The following is a 22,500-nucleotide window of genomic DNA, read 5'->3' on the forward strand; positions in this document are numbered from 1 at the left end:
GTCATCAATTTAGTGACGCATATGATATTGGTCCTTTCATACTAATTTTTGATATAAAGACTTTAATAGGATTGTATCCAAGTTGCCAAACAATCCTCGTCATCAATTTAGTGACGCATATGATATTGTCCTATCATATAATTATATAAAGACTTTAATGAATTGTGTCAAGTTGCCAACACCTCGTCATCAATTTAGTGACGCATATGATAGTTGTCCTTATCATATAATTTTTGATATAAAGACTTTAAGAATTGTATCAAGTTGCCAAACACCTCGTCATCAATTTAGTGACGCATATGATATTGTCCTATCATATAATTAATATAAAGACTTTAATGATTGTGTCAAGTTGCCAAACACCTCGTCATCAATTTAGTGACGCATATGATATTGTCCTATATATAATTTTTGATATAAAGACTTTAAAGAATTGTATCAAGTTGCAAACACTCGTCATCAATTTAGTGACGCATATGATATTGTCCTATCATATATTAATATAAAGACTTTAATGATTGTGTCAAGTTGCCAAACACCTCGTCATCAATTTAGTGAGCATTGATATTGTCCTATATATATTTTGAATATAAAGACTTTAAAGAATTGGTATCAAGTTGCAAACACCTCGTCATCAATTTAGTGACGCATATGATATTGTCCCTATCATATAATTAATATACAGACTTTAATGAATTGTGTCAAGTTGCCAACACCTCGTCATCAATTTAGTGACGCATATGATATTGTCCTATCATATAATTTTAATATAAAGACTTTAAAGAATTGTATCAAGTTGCCAAACACCTCGTCATCAATTTAGTGACGCATATGATATTGTCCTTCATATAATTAATATAAAGACTTTAATGATTGTGTCAAGTTGCCAAACACCTCGTCATCAATTTAGTGACGCATATGATATTGTCCTTATATATAATTTGATATAAAATTTAAGAATTGTTACAAGTTGCCAAACACCTCGTCATCAATTTAGTGACGCATATGATATTGTCCCTTCATATAATTAATATAAAGACTTTAATGAATGTGTCAAGTTGCCAAACCTCGTCATCAATTTAGTGACGCATATGATATTGTCCCTATCATATAATTTTTATATAAAGACTTTAAGATTGTATCAAGTTGCCAAACAGCTCGTCATCAATTTAGTGACATATGATATTGTCTCATATATTATTAGACTTATGGATTGTGTCAAGTTGCAACACTCGTCATCAACTACTATATTATGGTTGCGCCGACCTCTCATATTGTATTCTCTTATGTGTTCATAGGATTTTGAAATTATACGAGTAAATTAAATAATATACATATGAAATTGATTAATTATTATATGTATAAGGAAAAATGATGAAATATTCCCATATTATCTTAGTATTATAGAGGAAAGACCGTTGCCGACCTCTGATATTGTTCAAACTTATGTATTTATATGATTTTGGCAATTGTATGAGTAAATTAAATAATATACATATGAAAATGATTAATTATTATATGTATAAGGGAAAAAATGCTAAGATATTCCCACATTCTCTTAGTATTATAGAGAAAATCCATTATAGTAGAGGTTAGTAGTGTAAACGACCGGAATTACGACAGAGGGTTCAAAAACTACTATAGGTAGGCAGTGGTTGCCGACCTCTCATATTGTTCAAAACTTATGTATTCATATGAATTTGGCAATTATATGAGTAAATTAAATAATATACATATGAAAATGATTAATTATTATATGTATAAGGGAAAAAATGCTGAAATATTCCCACATTCTCTTAGTATTATAGAGAAAATCCATTATAGTGAGAGGGTATAGTAGTGTAAACGACCGGAATTACGACAGAGGGTTCAAAAACTACTATAGGTAGGCAGTGGTTGCCGACCTCTCATATTGTTCAAAACTTATGTATTCATATGATTTGGCAATTATATGATTAAATTAAATAATATACATATGAAAATGGTTAATTATTATATGTATATGGAAAAAATGCAGAGATATTCCCATATTCTCTTAGTATTATAGAGAAAAGCCATTTAAGTGAGAGGGTATAGTAGTGTAAACGACCGGAATTACGACAGAGGGTTCAAAAACTACTATAGGTAGGCAGTGGTTGCCGACCTCTCATATTGTTCAAAACTTATGTATTCATATGATTTTGGCCAATTGTATGAGTAAATTAAATAATATACATACGAAAATGATTAATTATTATATGTATATGGGAAAAAATGCAGAGATATTCCCATATTCTCTTAGTATTATAGAGAAAGCCATTTAAGTGAGAGGGTATAGTAGTGTAAACACCGGAATTACGACAGAGGGTTCAAAAACTACTATAGGTAGGCAGTGGTTGCCGACCTCTCATATTGTTCAAAACTTATGTATTCATATGATTTTGGCAATTGTATGAGTAAATTAAATAATATACATATGAAAATGATTAATTATTATATGTATAAGGGAAAAAATGCTGAAATATTCCCACATTCTCTTAGTATTATAGAGAAAATCCATTATAGTGAGAGGGTATAGTAGTGTAAACGACCGGAATTACGACAGAGGGTTCAAAACTACTATAGGTAGGCAGTGGTTGCCGACCTCTCATATTGTTCAAAACTTATGTATTCATATGATTTGGCAATTATATGATTAAATTAAATAATATACATATGAAAATGGTTAATTATTATATGTATATGGGAAAAAATGCTGAGATATTCCCATATTCTCTTAGTATTATAGAGAAAAGCCATTTAAGTGAGAGGGTATAGTAGTGTAAACGACCGGAATTACGACAGAGGGTTCAAAAACTACTATAGGTAGGCAGTGGTTGCCGACCTCTCATATTGTTCAAAACTTATGTATTCATATGATTTTGGCAATTGTATGAGTAAATTAAATAATATACATATGAAAATGATTAATTATTATATGTATAAGGGAAAAAATGCTGAAATATTCCCACATTCTCTTAGTATTATAGAGAAAATCCATTATAGTGAGAGGGTATAGTAGTGTAAACGACCGGAATTACGACAGAGGGTTCAAAAACTACTATAGGTAGGCAGTGGTTGCCGACCTCTCATATTGTTCAAAACTTATGTATTCATATGATTTTGGCAATTATATGATTAAATTAAATAATATACATATGAAAATGGTTAATTATTATATGTATATGGGAAAAAATGCTGAGATATTCCCATATTCTCTTAGTATTATAGAGAAAAGCCATTATAGTGAGAGGGTATAGTAGTGTAAACGACCGGAATTACGACAGAGGGTTCAAAAACTACTATAGGTAGGCAGTGGTTGCCGACCTCTCATATTGTTCAAAACTTATGTATTCATATGAATTTGGCAATTATATGAGTAAATTAAATAATAAACATATAAAAATTAATATTTATTATATGTATAAAAAAAAAATAATCATATTATATATGAATAATGGAAAAAAAATGAAATGTTCCTATAATCTCTTAATATATAAGAGAATAGACCGTATGTTGGGTGGCAAACGGAATTGAAAATACCCGCTTTGAGGACAGCGGGTTCAAAAACTACTATAGGTAGGCAGTGGTTGCCGACCTCCCGCATTATTCGAAATATTTATTTCGGATTATGTTTATATTGGTTACATAAAATAAAGTATATTATTATCCGTACAAATTTGTTTCTCAGTTCTATAGAACACGGGACTTGGCTCCGCGGATAATAGGAATATACGCTTTTTAGATAATATCGTTGAAACAAAAGTCAAGTTTCTATTATATATAGAATAACAAATCGTTTCCATATATTATCGTTAATTTTTGGAGGCAGGCAAATATTAATTTATTACCTGCCGTATAGTTGGATTATTATATCGTTACGGTATAATACAAATATGGATTCTTATGAAAGAAATATAAAATTATATATTAAATGTGGAAATATTATCATATGCGCTTGGTTTTATGTTATATATTACCAGAGAGATATATGAAAAGAGATAAATTTTAAATTTATCTTCAAAATGCAAATGATTTAACTTAATATTTATATTGGTTAAACAAAAATTGTACATGTGTGGATACAATAATTATGTATGTTGGAAATAAAATGATATTTTATAATGAAATATGTATATATAAAAAGATAAAATTATAGAAACATATATATTACAATAATTATATGAAATTCTTGTTATATTGGTAAAACAAGTATAAATTAAAAATGAAAATATGGATTACGAATGCTATATAAAAATGGCCGTAATCGAATAGATTTTTTACTTATATTTATATATTTAAAATTTTACCCAAAGGCGAAATATTGAATTTTATTCAATATAATAAAAATCATGGAATTATATAAAGTGAAAAATCTATATATCTATTATATTGCTTATTTCGATTCAAAAAATATGAATGGAATATGAAGGAAAAACATTATTCTGGTTGATCCTGCCAGTAGTTATATGCTTGTCTCAAAGATTAAGCCATGCATGTCTAAGTACACACGAATTAAAAGTGAAACCGCAAAAGGCTCATTATATCAGTTATGGTTCCTTAGATCGTTAACAGTTACTTGGATAACTGTGGTAATTCTAGAGCTAATACATGCAATTAAAACATGAACCTTATGGACATGTGCTTTTATTAGGCTAAAACCAAGCGATCGCAAGATCGTTATATTGGTTGAACTCTAGATAACATGCAGATCGTATGGTCTTGTACCGACGACAGATCTTTCAAATGTCTGCCCTATCAACTTTTGATGGTAGTATCTAGGACTACCATGGTTGCAACGGGTAACGGGGAATCAGGGTTCGATTCCGGAGAGGGAGCCTGAGAAACGGCTACCACATCTAAGGAAGGCAGCAGGCGCGTAAATTACCCACTCCCAGCTCGGGGAGGTAGTGACGAAAAATAACAATACAGGACTCATATCCGAGGCCCTGTAATTGGAATGAGTACACTTTAAATCCTTTAACAAGGACCAATTGGAGGGCAAGTCTGGTGCCAGCAGCCGCGGTAATTCCAGCTCCAATAGCGTATATTAAAGTTGTTGCGGTTAAAACGTTCGTAGTTGAACTTGTGCTTCATACGGGTAGTACAACTTACAATTGTGGTTAGTACTATACCTTTATGTATGTAAGCGTATTACCGGTGGAGTTCTTATATGTGATTAAATACTTGTATTTTTTCATATGTTCCTCCTATTTAAAAACCTGCACTAGTGCTCTTAAACGAGTGTTATTGTGGGCCGGTACTATTACTTTGAACAAATTAGAGTGCTTAAAGCAGGCTTCAAATGCCTGAATATTCTGTGCATGGGATAATGAAATAAGACCTCTGTTCTGCTTTCATTGGTTTTCAGATCAAGAGGTAATGATTAATAGAAGCAGTTTGGGGGCATTAGTATTACGACGCGAGAGGTGAAATTCTTGGACCGTCGTAAGACTAACTTAAGCGAAAGCATTTGCCAAAGATGTTTTCATTAATCAAGAACGAAAGTTAGAGGTTCGAAGGCGATCAGATACCGCCCTAGTTCTAACCATAAACGATGCCAGCTAGCAATTGGGTGTAGCTACTTTTATGGCTCTCTCAGTCGCTTCCCGGGAAACCAAAGCTTTTGGGCTCCGGGGGAAGTATGGTTGCAAAGCTGAAACTTAAAGGAATTGACGGAAGGGCACCACCAGGAGTGGAGCCTGCGGCTTAATTTGACTCAACACGGGAAAACTTACCAGGTCCGAACATAAGTGTGTAAGACAGATTGATAGCTCTTTCTCGAATCTATGGGTGGTGGTGCATGGCCGTTCTTAGTTCGTGGAGTGATTTGTCTGGTTAATTCCGATAACGAACGAGACTCAAATATATTAAATAGATATCTTCAGGATTATGGTGCTGAAGCTTATGTAGCCTTCATTCATGGTGGCAGTAAAATGTTTATTGTGTTTGAATGTGTTTATGTAAGTGGAGCCGTACCTGTTGGTTTGTCCCATTATAAGGACACTAGCTTCTTAAATGGACAAATTGCGTCTAGCAATAATGAGATTGAGCAATAACAGGTCTGTGATGCCCTTAGATGTCCTGGGCTGCACGCGCGCTACAATGAAAGTATCAACGTGTATTTCCTAGACCGAGAGGTCCGGGTAAACCGCTGAACCACTTTCATGCTTGGGATTGTGAACTGAAACTGTTCACATGAACTTGGAATTCCCAGTAAGTGTGAGTCATTAACTCGCATTGATTACGTCCCTGCCCTTTGTACACACCGCCCGTCGCTACTACCGATTGAATTATTTAGTGAGGTCTCCGGACGTGATCACTGTGACGCCTTGCGTGTTACGGTTTTTTCGCAAAAGTTGACCGAACTTGATTATTTAGAGGAAGTAAAAGTCGTAACAAGGTTTCCGTAGGTGAACCTGCGGAAGGATCATTATTGTATAATATCCTTATCGTTAATAAATATTTGTTATAATACAAATAAATACAATTTACCAAAATAAAAATATTACAAAATGATTCCACGGAATCAAAAGTTAAAGTCAAAATAAAATGAAGATGGCTTTTATTTTATATGTGGGGCTTGGCAACCTCATAAAAAGACTTTAACATTATTAATGTTGCTGTGCGTATTTGTGGCAGTACTTACTACAACAACGGCGTTTCCTATAAAAACAAATTCTCGAAAATGGAAATCGAAGAAACTAAACTAAATTCGAAAGTAGAAGTCGAATTAAAATAAAAATAATTTTGAATGTGTGGTAATCAAAATAAGTGTGTGTGTATATGGACCATAATATACACGCGTTGCGAATATGTATTGTTCATCTATGTTATGAGCATACGTTGGCTAATGCAACAACCTAAAATATACAATGTTTGTACCTGTCATCCATCAGGTTAATGTTTTATATAAATTTTGCAGTATGTGTCACCCAAAATAGCAAACCATAACCAGATTATTATGATACATAATGCTTATATGAAACTAAGACATTTCGCAACATTTATTTTAGGTATAAAAATAAATTTATTGAAGGAATTGATATATGCCAGTAAAATGGTGTATTTTTAATTTCTTTCAATAAAAACAATATTGACATTATATAAAATTGAATTATAAAACTCTAAGCGGTGGATCACTCGGCTCATGGGTCGATGAAGAACGCAGCAAACTGTGCGTCATCGTGTGAACTGCAGGACACATGAACATCGACATTTTGAACGCATATCGCAGTCCATGCTGTTATGTACTTTAATTAATTTTATAGTGCTGCTTGGACTACATATGGTTGAGGGTTGTAAGACTATGCTAATTAAGTTGTTTATAAATTTTTTATAAGCATATGGTATATTATTGGATTAAATAATGATTTTATTCATAATATTAAAAAAGAAATGAAAACATTATCTCACATTTGAATGTGAAAAACGAAGAGAAATATTTTCTTTTTCAATCAAATAATACTGAGAAATGTCTAGCATAAAAAATTGAAATATTTTTCATCTAGAATTGTCTCTTATTAATGATTCGGAAAAAGAAAAATCTTGGTTTTGTTATTATTCTTCGTTGGTTCGTTAAATGGATAAAAATGACTTTGCTTACAAGAACTATTGGAACTATTTATAACGAATTTAATTGATTGTTTTATCATTTATATATAAAGAATTTATGGCAAAATATAGTTATATATACAACCTCAACTCATATGGGACTACCCCCTGAATTTAAGCATATTAATTAGGGGAGGAAAAGAAACTAACAAGGATTTTCTTAGTAGCGGCGAGCGAAAAGAAAACAGTTCAGCACTAAGTCACTTTGTCTATATGGCAAATGTGAGATGCAGTGTATGGAGCGTCAATATTCTAGTATGAGAAATTAATGATTTAAGTCCTTCTTAAATGAGGCCATTTACCCATAGAGGGTGCCAGGCCCGTATAACGTTAATGATTGCTAGATGATGTTTCCAAAGAGTCGTGTTGCTTGATAGTGCAGCACTAAGTGGGTGGTAAACTCCATCTAAAACTAAATATAACCATGAGACCGATAGTAAACAAGTACCGTGAGGGAAAGTTGAAAAGAACTCTGAATAGAGAGTTAAACAGTACGTGAAACTGCTTAGAGGTTAAGCCCGATGAACCTGAATATCCGTTATGGAAAATTCATCATTAAAATTGTAATATTTAAATAATATTATTAAGAATAATGTGAATTTTTTCCATATAAGGACATTGTAATCTATTAGCATATCCCAAATTTATCATAAAATATAACTTATAGTTTATTCCAATTAAATTGCTTGCATTTTAACACAGAATAAATGTTATTAATTTGATAAAGTGCTGATAGATTTATATTATTACAGAGCGTTAATTTTTCGGAATTATATAATGGCATAATTATCATTGATTTTTGTGTTTATTATATGCTCTTGTATGATTAACAATGCGAAAGATTCAGGATACCTTCGGGACCCGTCTTGAAACACGGACCAAGGAGTCTAACATATGTGCAAGTTATTGGGATGTAAACCTAATAGCGTAATTAACTTGACTAATAATGGGATTAGTTTTTTAGCTATTTATAGCTAATTAACACAATCCCGGGGCGTTCTATATAGTTATGTATAATGTATATTTATATTATTTATGCCTCTAACTGGAACGTACCTTGAGCATATATGCTGTGACCCGAAAGATGGTGAACTATACTTGATCAGGTTGAAGTCAGGGGAAACCCTGATGGAAGACCGAAACAGTTCTGACGTGCAAATCGATTGTCAGAATTGAGTATAGGGGCGAAAGACCAATCGAACCATCTAGTAGCTGGTTCCTTCCGAAGTTTCCCTCAGGATAGCTGGTGCATTTTAATATTATATAAAATAATCTTATCTGGTAAAGCGAATGATTAGAGGCCTTAGGGTCGAAACGATCTTAACCTATTCTCAAACTTTAAATGGGTAAGAACCTTAACTTTCTTGATATGAAGTTCAAGGTTATGATATAATGTGCCCAGTGGGCCACTTTTGGTAAGCAGAACTGGCGCTGTGGGATGAACCAAACGTAATGTTACGGTGCCCAAATTAACAACTCATGCAGATACCATGAAAGGCGTTGGTTGCTTAAAACAGCAGGACGGTGATCATGGAAGTCGAAATCCGCTAAGGAGTGTGTAACAACTCACCTGCCGAAGCAACTAGCCCTTAAAATGGATGGCGCTTAAGTTGTATACCTATACATTACCGCTAAAGTAGATGATTTATATTACTTGTGATATAAATTTTGAAACTTTAGTGAGTAGGAAGGTACAATGGTATGCGTAGAAGTGTTTGGCGTAAGCCTGCATGGAGCTGCCATTGGTACAGATCTTGGTGGTAGTAGCAAATAATCGAATGAGACCTTGGAGGACTGAAGTGGAGAAGGGTTTCGTGTGAACAGTGGTTGATCACGAGTTAGTCGGTCCTAAGTTCAAGGCGAAAGCCGAAAATTTTCAAGTAAAACAAAAATGCCTAACTATATAAACAAAGCGAATATAATACACTTGAATAATTTTGAACGAAAGGGAATACGGTTCCAATTCCGTAACCTGTTGAGTATCCGTTTGTTATTAAATATGGGCCTCGTGCTCATCCTGGCAACAGGAACGACCATAAAGAAGCCGTCGAGAGATATCGGAAGAGTTTTCTTTTCTGTTTTATAGCCGTACTACCATGGAAGTCTTTCGCAGAGAGATATGGTAGATGGGCTAGAAGAGCATGACATATACTGTTGTGTCGATATTTTCTCCTCGGACCTTGAAAATTTATGGTGGGGACACGCAAACTTCTCAACAGGCCGTACCAATATCCGCAGCTGGTCTCCAAGGTGAAGAGTCTCTAGTCGATAGAATAATGTAGGTAAGGGAAGTCGGCAAATTAGATCCGTAACTTCGGGATAAGGATTGGCTCTGAAGATTGAGATAGTCGGGCTTGATTGGGAAACAATAACATGGTTTATGTGCTCGTTCTGGGTAAATAGAGTTTCTAGCATTTATGTTAGTTACTTGTTCCCCGGATAGTTTAGTTACGTAGCCAATTGTGGAACTTTCTTGCTAAAATTTTTAAGAATACTATTTGGGTTAAACCAATTAGTTCTTATCAATTATAACGATTATCAATTAACAATCAATTCAGAACTGGCACGGACTTGGGGAATCCGACTGTCTAATTAAAACAAAGCATTGTGATGGCCCTAGCGGGTGTTGACACAATGTGATTTCTGCCCAGTGCTCTGAATGTCAAAGTGAAGAAATTCAAGTAAGCGCGGGTCAACGGCGGGAGTAACTATGACTCTCTTAAGGTAGCCAAATGCCTCGTCATCTAATTAGTTTTTTTTTTTTTTTTTTTTTCTTTAGCGTGCGTTTATTTATTTAAAATCTGTCCTAGTGGACAATAATTAAATGGTTTTGCGGGGGAACATTAGCTTAAGGGATACTATTGTACATGTATTTGTGGCGGGTTTTATATGTGTTGTCTATTGTTGTGGAAGATCGAGAGGGTGTCTCCTCATGAGACGTCTGCTTGTTTGGCTATTGTCTAACAGGTTGGTGGCGAGGTGGTTAGGGTGGTTTTCGAGCCTTTTCAGGTATCTCTCGCTGAGCCTGGAGATTTCATCAGCGACTTGTGGGATTCCAAGTTCCCTATGTATGGCGACATTCTCGTGGTAGGGATGCGCATTACAGGCAATTCTCAAGCACCTATTCTGGAACCGCTGTATACGCAGGCGATTCGTGTGGCTTGCCGTGCCCCATAGCTGTATCCCGTAGGTCCAGATGGGCTTGAGAATTGCCTTGTACACCAGGATTTTGTGGTTCTGCCTTAGCTTGGACCCTCTCCCAATAAGCCAATGCATCTGCCTCAGACGCGCATCGGCCTGTATGCGTTTGCTGACGATGTGGGGACGCCAAGTGAGCCTGCGGTCCAGGGTAAGTCCTAGGTACTTGGGTGCGGGTGCGTTGGGAATGATGACTCCGTTTAGCGTGACCGGTGGGCAGTCTCCTCTCCTTAGTGCAAATGTTGTTTGGGTAGATTTTTCCGCGTTCACTACGATGTTCCACCTGCTGAGCCAGGGATGTAGCGCGTCCATTTGCCTTTGGATTGTTTCGGAGGCTTCTCGTGGGTCGGATGAGGAGGCGAGGAAAGCCGTGTCATCTGCATAAGTCGCTATAGTTAGGTTCCTGGAGGGGATTATGGGAAGGTCTGCGGTGTAAAGGGTGTACAGTATTGGTCCGAGCACACTGCCTTGCGGAACTCCAGCTCTGATCAGTCTGGGTAGGCTTATTGCACTTCCGCATCTGACTTGGAATGCTCTTCCCTCAGTGTAGGATTTGAGGAGGGTAAAATGGGGGCTTGGGAGGTAGGATTTGAGTTTATGGAGGAGTCCAGGATGCCAAACTCTGTCGAATGCCTGCTTCACGTCGAGCATTACAGCGCAGCAGTATTTCTTTTGCTCGAATGCCTCGAGGATCCGTTCGACTAGCCGGTGGCATTGCTCTGGTGTTCCGTGGGAGCGCCTGAAGCCAAACTGGTGATCGGGGATCAAACCAGCCTCATCCAGTACTGGCAATACTCTGCGCAAAAATACTCTTTCGAGTATTTTGGAGAGGATTGCCAGCAAACTAATCGGACGATAGGAGGCGAGATTGGCTTCAGGCTTACCAGGCTTGAGGAGGACAATAACCTCTGCTCTTTTCCACTCTTCCGGGAAGTACCCTAGCCGGAAGCAGCTGTTGTAAATGCTGGCCAGCATTTGTGTGCAGCGGGATGGGAGCATTTTTAGGGCCGCCGCATCTATACGATCCAGGCCTGGAGATTTGTTGTTCTTCAGTAGAGCAATCTCCTGCGCAACTTCCTCAGGGTCGACTGGTTCCAACGGGGGACCGGGAGAGCTTGGGCTATTGAGAAACCGGGCTGTTTCAGCATGTTCTTCGGCAGTGCAGCAGTCGAACGGAGAGAAGGCGTTGTAAAGGTGTTCGGCGAAAGCTTCTGCTCTTTCAGCATCCGAAAGGCACCAGGATCCATCTGCTTTGCGCACTGCGGAAACCTTTTTGGCTGGTCGTTTAATGTGGCGGGTGACGTTCCACAGATTGTGGTCTGGGTCCCCGGGAGAGAGTTCCTCGAGGAATCTGAGGAAGGAGTCCTGGCGTAGGCTGGAGATCTTGTCCTTCAACTCCTTTGTGGCGTGATTGAGCGCTGTTTTGTCTCTTGGATTGCGCGTCAAGAACCAAACTCTCCTGAGACGCCTCTTCTCAGTCACGAGTGCCGCAATTTCCGGGGACCAGAGGTGGAGGTCCCTGCTAGGTGTTCTCGCAGTCTTTGGTGGCGGTGGGCTTGCGAATTCCGCAGCGTTTTGCATCTGCCTGGTGAGATTCCCGATAGCTTCATCAATGTTCCTGGGTGTGTTGAGGATGGGGTTCGGATTGACGGTGGAGAGCATCCAGGACGCGAACTTGGCGGCGTCGGTATATTTTCCAGTGAGCCTTCTGAGCGGGGTTTTCCTGAGGACTGGCGTGTTGATTAGCACGTTTATTGCACAGTGGTCTGACAGGAGATCAGCATTTGTTGTGCAGCTGATCTTCGCATGCCCTATGCCTTTCGACACAGCAAAGTCCAGTAGGTCTGGAGTCTTGAGGGGATTCGTTGGCCAGTGAGTGGGCTCGCCAGTGGAGTGGCAGTCCAGTCGGTGGCGTTGCAGGTACCCAAACAGAGTTTTCCCTTTGGGGTTGTTGGCGCGCGATCCCCACCAAGAATGTTTGGCGTTATAATCTCCAGCTGCTATGAAGCGGGGCCCAAAATGCTCGAAGAACTCACTGAGGTGAGATGCTGTTATGCGGTATCTGGGGGGAAAGTAGACCGCTCCAATGTCTAAATCTCCTTGCGGGCTGACAATCCTGATGACAGGACATTGTGCCCAGTCTTGCTGAAACGCGGGCAGCTCTAGGTATTGAATACCGCTCCTGATGAGGATGGCTGCTCCACCGCGTGCTCTGCCAGAAGGATGGTCTGCATGGATGAGGTCATATCCGCTGATATTAAAGTGGGATCTGGGGGAGAAGTGGGTTTCGGCTACGAGTAGGATATCGATCTGGTGGGTCTTCAGATGGTGCTCGACTATGGCCTTGCTGTTCTGCAGGCCGTTCGCATTCCAGACGACTAGGTGGAGCTTTAGTTGCATGACTTGCTGTTGAGAATGGTGGCCACCAGCTGTGTCATCTGGGTGAACATGCGCTCCATCATCCTTTCCATCATTCCTTCCATGCGAGCGAACATCGCTTCTATCTGACCGGAGTGTGGGGTTTCTGTTTGGGTTTGGACTGGGGTTGTGGGATTCTGCGGTGCTGCGTGCACTCCGTTGAGGGCGTCTCGGTAGCTCCTGCCAGAGGTGACGTTTGGTGATGCCACGGGCGGCGCCTTGTTAGCATTAGCGACGGGCCTTGTTTTCGGAGCAGCGAGTGCTTTGGCCCTTTTGTATGCAGGGCATCCCTTGAAAGACGCAGGATGGTCCGCCTGGCAGTGGAAGCAGCACGCTTTGTCGTCCTCCCTCTTCTCACATGCCCTCGATTCGTGAGGGCCTCCACACTTTACACATCGGTATTCCAGGAAGCAGTAACGCTGTGTATGACCGAATCCTTGGCACCTGAAGCATTGAGGCACGTCGTTGAACTTCTGCGGCGGTTCAATGGTTACTACCGACCTGCAGATCCGCTTGACTTGGTAGACGTCTTTGTTGTTGCTGGAAGGCTCCAGGTTGGCGAAGAATATTCCCAGCGGTTCTTTAGTTCTTCTGCCAATGGGATTGTGCAGATCTCTAACAGCGTGCCCTTGTCTGCGAAGGTCTTCAATGATTTCCTCACGATCGGTGGAGTGGTGGAGTCCTTTGATGACAACCTTGTATGCACGTTCATCTTTCGGCTGGAAAGTCCGATGCCTCTTGTTTTGGGCCACAAGTTGGAGACGCAGAGCTGTATAGGACTCTTTGTCCGGCATCATGACACGTACGTTGTTGCCATTCACGGTCTTGTAGGTAAAATTGTTCTTCGGGCCTACAAGAGTCGTGATCATCTTGACGAGTGCCGAGATGTTGGTCACATCGGGGATAAAAATCGGAGGTGGCTTGATGGTCTTCGGGGTGGGCTTTGGTTTCTCGGGGGTCTTGGGCTTGGAATCGTCTTTAGGTCCGGGTTCGTCATCAGAGCTCTCTTGGTCGTACTCGTCTTCTTCGGTCGAGAGTAAAGCGAAGGCGTTGTTGGCGAGCTTCTTGCGCAGAGCTGCGCTAGTGCTTGGCTTATCTTCCAGCTCCTCTCCCTGTGCTTTCTTTGCCGGTTTTCGCTTTATCTCGCCCGGCTCTGTATGCGAGGTGCTTCCCTCGCTGCTAGAGCTGCTCTTGCGTGTTCTCAGAGCCTTTTTGCGTGGTGTTGTTCCAAGCTTGTGGGTGCGCGGGGGGCCTGCCAGTCCATCTTCTCCAAAGTTGATAAGGAGTGAGGAGGGGGGGGGGGGGGAAGCTGGGCACCGTAAGCCGGTGAGCCAGGCAGCACGTGGCTGCTGCTTTGCAATTATACCGCTGCTTCGAGCACTGGGTTTTTTGCGCTGATAACACGCACACTCGGGTGTGCGATGGTGTTAGTGCGAACTACCGTTAGGTACGTTGGCTGGGCCAATCAAAACGCGCGACAAGATCACGCGACGCGAAGTGGCTGGGCACAAGTAACGGGACTTACAACTGTGAACAATTTGCTAACAATTTGCTAACAATTTGCTGTCGATCCGCAGGCACGTCTGCACTCGTCGAGTGTTCGATCGCGACTCCATCTAATTAGTGACGCGCATGAATGGATTAACGAGATTCCTACTGTCCCTATCTACTATCTAGCGAAACCACAGCCAAGGGAACGGGCTTGGAATAATTAGCGGGGAAAGAAGACCCTTTTGAGCTTGACTCTAATCTGGCAGTGTAAGGAGACATAAGAGGTGTAGAATAAGTGGGAGATATTAGACCTCGGTTTGGTATCGTCAATGAAATACCACTACTCTTATTGTTTCCTTACTTACTTGATTAAATGGAACGTGTATCATTTCCTAGCCATTATACGGATATATTTATTATATCTTATGGTATTGGGTTTTGATGCAAGCTTCTTGATCAAAGTATCACGAGTTTGTTATATAATCGCAAACAAATTCTTTAATAAAACGATGCATTTATGTATTTTTGATTTGAAAATTTGGTATAACTCCAATTACTCAGGTATGATCCAATTCAAGGACATTGCCAGGTAGGGAGTTTGACTGGGGCGGTACATCTCTCAAATAATAACGGAGGTGTCCCAAGGCCAGCTCAGTGCGGACAGAAACCACACATAGAGCAAAAGGGCAAATGCTGACTTGATCTCGGTGTTCAGTACACACAGGGACAGCAAAAGCTCGGCCTATCGATCCTTTTGGTTTAAAGAGTTTTTAACAAGAGGTGTCAGAAAAGTTACCATAGGGATAACTGGCTTGTGGCGGCCAAGCGTTCATAGCGACGTCGCTTTTTGATCCTTCGATGTCGGCTCTTCCTATCATTGTGAAGCAAAATTCACCAAGCGTTGGATTGTTCACCCATGCAAGGGAACGTGAGCTGGGTTTAGACCGTCGTGAGACAGGTTAGTTTTACCCTACTAATGACAAAACGTTGTTGCGACAGCATTCCTGCGTAGTACGAGAGGAACCGCAGGTACGGACCAATGGCACAATACTTGTTCGAGCGAACAGTGGTATGACGCTACGTCCGTTGGATTATGCCTGAACGCCTCTAAGGTCGTATCCGTGCTGGACTGCAATGATAAATAAGGGGCAATTTGCATTGTATGGCTTCTAAACCATTTAAAGTTTATAATTTATTTTATAAACGACAATGGATGTGATGCCAATGTAATTTGTAACATAGTAAATTAGGAGGATCTTCGATCACCTGATGCCGCGCTAGTTACATATAAAAGCATTATTTAATACAATGACAAAGCCTAGAATCAATTGTAAACGACTTTTGTAACAGGCAAGGTGTTGTAAGTGGTTGAGCAGCTGCCATACTGCGATCCACTGAAGCTTATCCTTTGCTTGATGATTCGATAAATAAATGATTTTTTCCTGTAGCCAAACACCTCGTCATCAATTTAGTGACGCATATGATATTGTCCCTATCATATAATTAATATAAAGACTTTAATGGATTGTGTCAAGTTGCCAAACACCTCGTCATCAATTTAGTGACGCATATGATATTGTCCCTATCATATAATTAATATAAAGACTTTAATGAATTGTGTCAAGTTGCCAAACACCTCGTCATCAATTTAGTTTTTTTTTTCTTTAGCGTGCGTTTATTTATTTAAAATCTGTCCTAGTGGACAATAATTAAATGGTTTTGCGGGGGAACATTAGCTTAAGGGATACTATTGTACATGTATTTGTGGCGGGTTTTATATGTGTTGTCTATTGTTGTGGAAGATCGAGAGGGTGTCTCCTCATGAGACGTCTGCTTGTTTGGCTATTGTCTAACAGGTTGGTGGCGAGGTGGTTAGGGTGGTTTTCGAGCCTTTTCAGGTATCTCTCGCTGAGCCTGGAGATTTCATCAGCGACTTGTGGGATTCCAAGTTCCCTATGTATGGCGACATTCTCGTGGTAGGGATGCGCATTACAGGCAATTCTCAAGCACCTATTCTGGAACCGCTGTATACGCAGGCGATTCGTGTGGCTTGCCGTGCCCCATAGCTGTATCCCGTAGGTCCAGATGGGCTTGAGAATTGCCTTGTACACCAGGATTTTGTGGTTCTGCCTTAGCTTGGACCCTCTCCCAATAAGCCAATGCATCTGCCTCAGACGCGCATCGGCCTGTATGCGTTTGCTGACGATGTGGGGACGCCAAGTGAGCCTGCGGTCCAGGGTAAGTCCTAGGTACTTGGGTGCGGGTGCGTTGGGAATGATGACTCCGTTTAGCGTGACCGGTGGGCAGTCTCCTCTCCTTAGTGCAAATGTTGTTTGGGTAGATTTTTCCGCGTTCACTACGATGTTCCACCTGCTGAGCCAGGGATGTAGCGCGTCCATTTGCCTTTGGATTGTTTCGGAGGCTTCTCGTGGGTCGGATGAGGAGGCGAGGAAAGCCGTGTCATCTGCATAAGTCGCTATAGTTAGGTTCCTGGAGGGGATTATGGGAAGGTCTGCGGTGTAAAGGGTGTACAGTATTGGTCCGAGCACACTGCCTTGCGGAACTCCAGCTCTGATCAGTCTGGGTAGGCTTATTGCACTTCCGCATCTGACTTGGAATGCTCTTCCCTCAGTGTAGGATTTGAGGAGGGTAAAATGGGGGCTTGGGAGGTAGGATTTGAGTTTATGGAGGAGTCCAGGATGCCAAACTCTGTCGAATGCCTGCTTCACGTCGAGCATTACAGCGCAGCAGTATTTCTTTTGCTCGAATGCCTCGAGGATCCGTTCGACTAGCCGGTGGCATTGCTCTGGTGTTCCGTGGGAGCGCCTGAAGCCAAACTGGTGATCGGGGATCAAACCAGCCTCATCCAGTACTGGCAATACTCTGCGCAAAAATACTCTTTCGAGTATTTTGGAGAGGATTGCCAGCAAACTAATCGGACGATAGGAGGCGAGATTGGCTTCAGGCTTACCAGGCTTGAGGAGGACAATAACCTCTGCTCTTTTCCACTCCTCCGGGAAGTACCCTAGCCGGAAGCAGCTGTTGTAAATGCTGGCCAGCATTTGTGTGCAGCGGGATGGGAGCATTTTTAGGGCCGCCGCATCTATACGATCCAGGCCTGGAGATTTGTTGTTCTTCAGTAGAGCAATCTCCTGCGCAACTTCCTCAGGGTCGACTGGTTCCAACGGGGGACCGGGAGAGCTTGGGCTATTGAGAAACCGGGCTGTTTCAGCATGTTCTTCGGCAGTGCAGCAGTCGAACGGAGAGAAGGCGTTGTAAAGGTGTTCGGCGAAAGCTTCTGCTCTTTCAGCATCCGAAAGGCACCAGGATCCATCTGCTTTGCGCACTGCGGAAACCTTTTTGGCTGGTCGTTTAATGTGGCGGGTGACGTTCCACAGATTGTGGTCTGGGTCCCCGGGAGAGAGTTCCTCGAGGAATCTGAGGAAGGAGTCCTGGCGTAGGCTGGAGATCTTGTCCTTCAACTCCTTTGTGGCGTGATTGAGCGCTGTTTTGTCTCTTGGATTGCGCGTCAAGAACCAAACTCTCCTGAGACGCCTCTTCTCAGTCACGAGTGCCGCAATTTCCGGGGACCAGAGGTGGAGGTCCCTGCTAGGTGTTCTCGCAGTCTTTGGTGGCGGTGGGCTTGCGAATTCCGCAGCGTTTTGCATCTGCCTGGTGAGATTCCCGATAGCTTCATCAATGTTCCTGGGTGTGTTGAGGATGGGGTTCGGATTGACGGTGGAGAGCATCCAGGACGCGAACTTGGCGGCGTCGGTATATTTTCCAGTGAGCCTTCTGAGCGGGGTTTTCCTGAGGACTGGCGTGTTGATTAGCACGTTTATTGCACAGTGGTCTGACAGGAGATCAGCATTTGTTGTGCAGCTGATCTTCGCATGCCCTATGCCTTTCGACACAGCAAAGTCCAGTAGGTCTGGAGTCTTGAGGGGATTCGTTGGCCAGTGAGTGGGCTCGCCAGTGGAGTGGCAGTCCAGTCGGTGGCGTTGCAGGTACCCAAACAGAGTTTTCCCTTTGGGGTTGTTGGCGCGCGATCCCCACCAAGAATGTTTGGCGTTATAATCTCCAGCTGCTATGAAGCGGGGCCCAAAATGCTCGAAGAACTCACTGAGGTGAGATGCTGTTATGCGGTATCTGGGGGGAAAGTAGACCGCTCCAATGTCTAAATCTCCTTGCGGGCTGACAATCCTGATGACAGGACATTGTGCCCAGTCTTGCTGAAACGCGGGCAGCTCTAGGTATTGAATACCGCTCCTGATGAGGATGGCTGCTCCACCGCGTGCTCTGCCAGAAGGATGGTCTGCATGGATGAGGTCATATCCGCTGATATTAAAGTGGGATCTGGGGGAGAAGTGGGTTTCGGCTACGAGTAGGATATCGATCTGGTGGGTCTTCAGATGGTGCTCAAATAATATACATATGAAAATGATTAATTATTATATGTATAAGGGAAAAAATGATGAAATATTCCCATATTATCTTAGTATTATAGAGGAAAGACCGTTGCCGACCTCTGATATTGTTCAAACTTATGTATTTATATGATTTTGGCAATTATATGAGTAAATTAAAAAATATACATATGAAAATGGTTAATTATTATATGTATATGGGAAAAAATGCTAAGATATTCCCATATTCTCTTAGTATTATAGAGAAAAGCCATTTAAGTGAGAGGGTATAGTAGTGTAAACGACCGGAATTACGACAGAGGGTTCAAAAACTACTATAGGTAGGCAGTGGTTGCCGACCTCTCATATTGTTCAAAACTTATGTATTCATATGATTTTGGCAATTGTATGAGTAAATTAAATAATATACATATGAAAATGATTAATTATTATATGTATAAGGGAAAAAATGCTGAAATATTCCCACATTCTCTTAGTATTATAGAGAAAATCCATTATAGTGAGAGGGTATAGTAGTGTAAACGACCGGAATTACGACAGAGGGTTCAAAAACTACTATAGGTAGGCAGTGGTTGCCGACCTCTCATATTGTTCAAAACTTATGTATTCATATGAATTTGGCAATTATATGAGTAAATTAAATAATATACATATGAAAATGATTAATTATTATATGTATAAGGGAAAAAATGCTGAAATATTCCCACATTCTCTTAGTATTATAGAGAAAATCCATTATAGTGAGAGGGTATAGTAGTGTAAACGACCGGAATTACGACAGAGGGTTCAAAAACTACTATAGGTAGGCAGTGGTTGCCGACCTCTCATATTGTTCAAAACTTATGTATTCATATGATTTTGGCAATTATATGATTAAATTAAATAATATACATATGAAAATGGTTAATTATTATATGTATATGGGAAAAAATGCAGAGATATTCCCATATTCTCTTAGTATTATAGAGAAAAGCCATTTAAGTGAGAGGGTATAGTAGTGTAAACGACCGGAATTACGACAGAGGGTTCAAAAACTACTATAGGTAGGCAGTGGTTGCCGACCTCTCATATTGTTCAAAACTTATGTATTCATATGATTTTGGCAATTGTATGAGTAAATTAAATAATATACATACGAAAATGATTAATTATTATATGTATATGGGAAAAAATGCAGAGATATTCCCATATTCTCTTAGTATTATAGAGAAAAGCCATTTAAGTGAGAGGGTATAGTAGTGTAAACCACCGGAATTACGACAGAGGGTTCAAAAACTACTATAGGTAGGCAGTGGTTGCCGACCTCTCATATTGTTCAAAACTTATGTATTCATATGATTTTGGCAATTATATGATTAAATTAAATAATATACATATGAAAATGGTTAATTATTATATGTATATGGGAAAAAATGCTGAGATATTCCCATATTCTCTTAGTATTATAGAGAAAAGCCATTTAAGTGAGAGGGTATAGTAGTGTAAACGACCGGAATTACGACAGAGGGTTCAAAAACTACTATAGGTAGGCAGTGGTTGCCGACCTCTCATATTGTTCAAAACTTATGTATTCATATGATTTTGGCAATTGTATGAGTAAATTAAATAATATACATATGAAAATGATTAATTATTATATGTATAAGGGAAAAAATGCTGAAATATTCCCACATTCTCTTAGTATTATAGAGAAAATCCATTATAGTGAGAGGGTATAGTAGTGTAAACGACCGGAATTACGACAGAGGGTTCAAAAACTACTATAGGTAGGCAGTGGTTGCCGACCTCTCATATTGTTCAAAACTTATGTATTCATATGATTTTGGCAATTATATGATTAAATTAAATAATATACATATGAAAATGGTTAATTATTATATGTATATGGGAAAAAATGCTGAGATATTCCCATATTCTCTTAGTATTATAGAGAAAAGCCATTTAAGTGAGAGGGTATAGTAGTGTAAACGACCGGAATTACGACAGAGGGTTCAAAAACTACTATAGGTAGGCAGTGGTTGCCGACCTCTCATATTGTTCAAAACTTATGTATTCATATGATTTTGGCAATTGTATGAGTAAATTAAATAATATACATATGAAAATGATTAATTATTATATGTATAAGGGAAAAAATGCTGAAATATTCCCACATTCTCTTAGTATTATAGAGAAAATCCATTATAGTGAGAGGGTATAGTAGTGTAAACGACCGGAATTACGACAGAGGGTTCAAAAACTACTATAGGTAGGCAGTGGTTGCCGACCTCTCATATTGTTCAAAACTTATGTATTCATATGATTTTGGCAATTATATGATTAAATTAAATAATATACATATGAAAATGGTTAATTATTATATGTATATGGGAAAAAATGCTGAGATATTCCCATATTCTCTTAGTATTATAGAGAAAAGCCATTATAGTGAGAGGGTATAGTAGTGTAAACGACCGGAATTACGACAGAGGGTTCAAAAACTACTATAGGTAGGCAGTGGTTGCCGACCTCTCATATTGTTCAAAACTTATGTATTCATATGAATTTGGCAATTATATGAGTAAATTAAATAATAAACATATAAAAATTAATATTTATTATATGTATAAAAAAAAAAATAATCATATTATATATGAATAATGGAAAAAAAATGAAATGTTCCTATAATCTCTTAATATATAAGAGAATAGACCGTATGTTGGGTGGCAAACGGAATTGAAAATACCCGCTTTGAGGACAGCGGGTTCAAAAACTACTATAGGTAGGCAGTGGTTGCCGACCTCCCGCATTATTCGAAATATTTATTTCGGATTATGTTTATATTGGTTACATAAAATAAAGTATATTATTATCCGTACAAATTTGTTTCTCAGTTCTATAGAACACGGGACTTGGCTCCGCGGATAATAGGAATATACGCTTTTTAGATAATATCGTTGAAACAAAAGTCAAGTTTCTATTATATATAGAATAACAAATCGTTTCCATATATTATCGTTAATTTTTGGAGGCAGGCAAATATTAATTTATTACCTGCCGTATAGTTGGATTATTATATCGTTACGGTATAATACAAATATGGATTCTTATGAAAGAAATATAAAATTATATATTAAATGTGGAAATATTATCATATGCGCTTGGTTTTATGTTATATATTACCAGAGAGATATATGAAAAGAGATAAATTTTAAATTTATCTTCAAAATGCAAATGATTTAACTTAATATTTATATTGGTTAAACAAAAATTGTACATGTGTGGATACAATAATTATGTATGTTGGAAATAAAATGATATTTTATAATGAAATATGTATATATAAAAAGATAAA

General features: G+C 39.5%; 2 non-coding genes and 1 pseudogene across 2 annotated transcripts; all 3 read left to right on the forward strand.

The window, feature by feature from the left end:
- Positions 1 to 4,460: 4,460 nt before the first annotated feature.
- On the forward strand, positions 4,461 to 6,454 carry LOC116802377. Its single transcript, XR_004362719.1, has one exon. It is a non-coding gene; the product is annotated as a small subunit ribosomal RNA (ribosomal RNA).
- Positions 6,455 to 7,141: 687 nt separating this feature from the next.
- LOC116802379 lies at positions 7,142 to 7,320 on the forward strand. Its single transcript, XR_004362721.1, has one exon. It is a non-coding gene; the product is annotated as a 5.8S ribosomal RNA (ribosomal RNA).
- A 393-nt stretch (positions 7,321 to 7,713) lies between these two features.
- LOC116802385 lies at positions 7,714 to 16,163 on the forward strand (annotated as a pseudogene).
- Positions 16,164 to 22,500: the final 6,337 nt, after the last annotated feature.

The sequence above is a fragment of the Drosophila sechellia genome, chromosome X (assembly GCF_004382195.2).
Source record: "Drosophila sechellia strain sech25 chromosome X, ASM438219v1, whole genome shotgun sequence".
NCBI classification, from domain to species: Eukaryota; Metazoa; Arthropoda; class Insecta; order Diptera; family Drosophilidae; genus Drosophila; species Drosophila sechellia.